Source organism: Peromyscus leucopus, chromosome 16_21, assembly GCF_004664715.2.
Source record: "Peromyscus leucopus breed LL Stock chromosome 16_21, UCI_PerLeu_2.1, whole genome shotgun sequence".
NCBI classification, from domain to species: Eukaryota; Metazoa; Chordata; class Mammalia; order Rodentia; family Cricetidae; genus Peromyscus; species Peromyscus leucopus.
The window spans coordinates 74,568,535-74,572,865 of record NC_051084.1 but is presented as its reverse complement, the minus strand read 5'-3'; positions in this window follow the sequence as shown (position 1 = coordinate 74,572,865).

The following is a 4,331-nucleotide window of genomic DNA, read 5'->3' as shown; positions in this document are numbered from 1 at the left end:
CATCTAAGGCAGTGGCCACTGATCTAATAATTACACAAATAATTAGCTACACTTATACTCTGTGTTATAGAGGGTGGACAGGTGCTGAGAGAGAGCGAGATTCAAGGCATCTGCTTTACTGCAGGAGAGGAGGAAGGACTTCCCTGAAGCCTTCTGTGTAAGCTGAGCCGCCAGGGTCCTCATGGGGCCACAGGCTGAATGAAGATGCAGCCATGCTCTAGGCGGGGGGTGGGGGGGTGGGGGGTGGGTGGGGGGTGGGGGTGTGTGTAACTTGTGGTGGCCCTAAGGGCAGAGAAAGTACTCAGTACTGAAGAAAGACTTGGAGGACACCAGTGTGGATGGAACCTTCTTGAAAAGGCAAAAAGTGACTGTTGTGGAAGGCCCATGGGTCAACAGACAGAGGAGGGGAGGGCAGGGAGCCTGACCTGGCTGGGGACCCAGGCTGGACCAGGCTGAAGCAAGCTGGCCCTGTGGACACGGAAGATAAATGCTACTGGTGAGATCATGAAATACAGCATTGATCTGAAAGTGGGCACCTCCTTAAACCATGCACACCTCGGGGCGTCACCCTAGGAGCGGTCTCATGGGTCTGGATCGAGCGCCCTGCACCCATGGGTAGGTCCTGACTTCTGCCGTCATCATCCCCTTCTTTCCCTTTGCCTGAGCTTTAATCTGTGTTAAATCTCTTCTGCTGTGTACACGTGTGTGTGCTGGGGAAGGTTTTCATGCACACATGTGTGAGGCCAGAGCTTAACTTCAAATGTTGTTTCTCGGGAACTATCCACCTAGGTTTCTTTTTTTGTTTTTGTTTTTTGTTTTTTGAGACAGGGTTTCTCTCTGTTGCCCTGACTGTCCTGGAACTCACTCAGTAAATCAGGATGGCCTCAAACTCAGAGAACCTCCTGCCTCTGCCTCCTGAGTGCTGGATTAAAGATGGGAGCCACCACCTTCCCCCCTCCCCCCCTCGACACCACTGCCCAGCTCCACCTAGGTTTTTGAGATGGTGTCTTTTTTTTTTATTTAAAAGGTTTTTTTTTTTTTTCCATTTTACATGCCAACAACAGTTTCCCCTCCCTCCTCTCCTCCTGCTCCCCCCACTTCCTCCCCCACCCCCATCCACTCCTCAGAGAGGGTAAGGCCTCCCATGGGGTGCCAACAAAGCCTGGCATATCAAGTTGAGGCAAGACCAAGCCCTCCCCTCCGCATCAAGGCTTAGCAAGGCGTCCCTCCACAGGGAACGGGCTCCAAGAAGCCAGTTCATGCACTAGGGATAAATTCTGGTCTCACTGCTAGGGGCCCCACAAACTGCTTAAGCCACACAACTGTCATGCATGTTCAGAGACCCTAACTTGGTCCCGTACAGGTTCCCCAGCTGTCAGTCCAGAGCCCATGAGCTCCCACTAGCTCAGGTCAGTGTGGTCTTCTGTGGGTTCCCCTTCATGATCCTGACCACCTTTGCGCATAGATTCCCCCTCCCTCTCTTTGACTGGACTCCAGGAGCTCGGCCCAGTGCTTGGCTGTGGATCTCTGCATCTGCTTCCATCAGTTGCTGGATGAAGGTTCTACAATAACAATTAGGGTAGTCACCAATCTGATTAGAGGGGAAGGCCAGTTCAGGTGCCCTCTCCACTATTGCTTGGAGTCTTAGCTGGGGACATCCTTGTGGATTCCTGGGAATTTCCCTAGCACCAGATTTTTCCACTTTGGAAATCAGTATGGCAGTTTCTCAGAAAAGTGGGAATCAATCTACCTCAAGACCCAGCAACACCACTCTTGGACATATGCCTAAGGCATACTCAGTCATCCCACAAGGACACTTGCTCAACTATGTTCATAGCAGCATTATTCATAATAGTCAGAACCTGGAAACAACCAAGATGCCCCTCAACCAAAGAATGGATAAGGAAAATGTAGCTCATTTACACAATGGAGTACTACTCAGTGGTAAAAAACAATGACATCATGAAATGTGTAGGCAAATGGATGGAACAGGAAAAAACCATCCTGAGTGAGATAACTTAGACCCAGAGAGACAAACATGGTATGTACTCACTCATAAGTGGATATTAGGATAACCAGGCTACAAGCCAGAGCTCCGGAGAAGCTAGGTGACAAGGAGGACCCTAAGAGGGACATGCTTGGATTGCACTAGGAAGGGGAAAGAGGTAAGTTCAGCTGGGAGGCTGGGCAGGGGCTGAGGGGAGGAATATGGGGGAGGAGAACATGAGGGAAAAGGTCGACTTGGAGGAGGAACAGAGAGGGAGCGCAAGGAAAGAGTAACTTGATAGAGGGAGCCATTGTGGGTTAGGGAGAGCCAGCACCTTTTCCTAGGCTGCCGCTCACGAAGCAGGCCAGCGAGTCCCTGGGATCCGCCTACCTGTCTTTGCCCTCTCCTCCCCGCACTGGGATCACAAGCACATCTTTCTAATGAAAGTTCTGGGCATTGAACCCAGGTCCTCTGGCAGCAAGGACTTTACCAGCCAAGCTGTCTCCCCATCCCAACGCTGTTTCTCGATAAACTCCAAGTTGGCTTCAAAAAAGAAAGAAAAAAAAATGGAAGCAACAATGTCTGGGGCCAGGATGGGAAGAGACATACTGAGCAGAGGTACAAACTGGAGCAGAGAAGACACGCATGATCACGACAATGTCACTCTTGTCCCGTCAATACTGGACGACGCAGACGGAATCTCCAACGGAGGAGATTCCTCTGAGCCTTTGGCATCCGTCCCGAGTTTTCGATAGGGCTTCATCGCCCCTGCCCGGGGGGCAGATATGTGGTCTCCAGCCCTTTCTACTGGTGGAACTGGTACCACATGGCTCACCTCACCGCTCGTGAATCAAACCACCGACCTGTCCAGTGGCCACAGCACCTGGGCAAATGAGGAGACTACCACTAGGCATCCATCCCAGTGCCCAGAGATCCCGAAGGGCAGACCGATTTGAGCACTGTGTGACCTTCTGTGGAGAACCCTGGTCAGCTGACCTCCACTACGGGTCTATGGGAAGCCTCGGTCTGCACTCTCAGAGCTTGGTGGGCGGATGTCAGCTCTCCTGTGAAGGATGGAGAAGTGTTTAACCTGAAAATACGTTTTTTTAAAAACGTATTTATTGTTTTGTTTGATTATAAAATTAACAAATGTAGGCAGCAAATTTTTCTAACAATACAGAAATGCGTAATAAAGAAAGTTCCCATCATACAACTTAATGTGGAAGTATATATAAAATGGAAGGCTTCCTATAACTCATGAAATAACTGTTTGCTGAAAATTCGGTTTATATTTTTTCCACTCTTTCTATGCATATTTTAACATATAAATATGTAATTACTTTTAACAAAAGTGATATACTGCATTTGGTACTCTGTGGCTTGCTTTTGTTTCTTAACAGTGCATCACAGAGACAACATAGAAATGTCACTGGATACAAATGAGCCTTATTGTTTTCAGTGACTGAAGAGTATTCCCGTGTGAACATGCCACAAATCATCCAGCTGATCACTTATTGATAAGCACTGCTGATTTCTCTTCCTAGGGTAAACCTGCTGAATAAAGGCCCTTCAACATACACAACATGGCCCCGTGCTAATGTTCTGCAGGGCATGTTCTTAGAAGAAGAATGGCTAGATTAAAGGATATGCACATTTTACAATTGAATGGATCTTGGGATCTTGCTGAATTGTGTACTCTGGAAAGTTGGTCCAATTTGTACTTGTATTAACAATGTATGGTAGTGCTGGGTTTCCATTACCTTGGCCGATGAGCTGCCATTAGTCCTTCCCATAAATTTAAATATTTAAAGGGGAAAAACATTACTTCTTCTCTCATCTAGGGAGGTGACTGTGTGTTTCTTTCACAGTGATCCGGGATCGGCTTCTTGGTAGTAAAATCTCCTTGTTTTGTATGCAGCCTGGGAGGATTGGGGGATGGGCCTAGAAAGCAGAACTCGGGAGCAATGTAGTCAGTAGCAATTTATTTAATGTTTTGTCTGGTTCATAGATTTAACTTGGCTCACAGTTCCAGAGGTTTTTAGCCTGTAGTCTGAGTCCATGGTAAAACAGAATATGGCGACTTTGGGAGTGTGCGCGTGTTTGCCTCATGGGCAGGAATTTTGTAGTCAAGGTCCCCACTTCCTTCCTGGTTGCAACTGATGCTCATACTTGGCTCCTAAGGCCTGCCTGGTCCTTTCACATTACAGCTGACTTTTTCAAAACCTGTAGGAAGCTGTCTCTGGCTGCAACAGAGGTCACAGTACAAAGGGCTGAGTGTCTGGTTATCTTTGAGTCTGAGATTTCATGTCTAAGGATTCCCCCCCTGGGGGGCAGTCTGCATTTG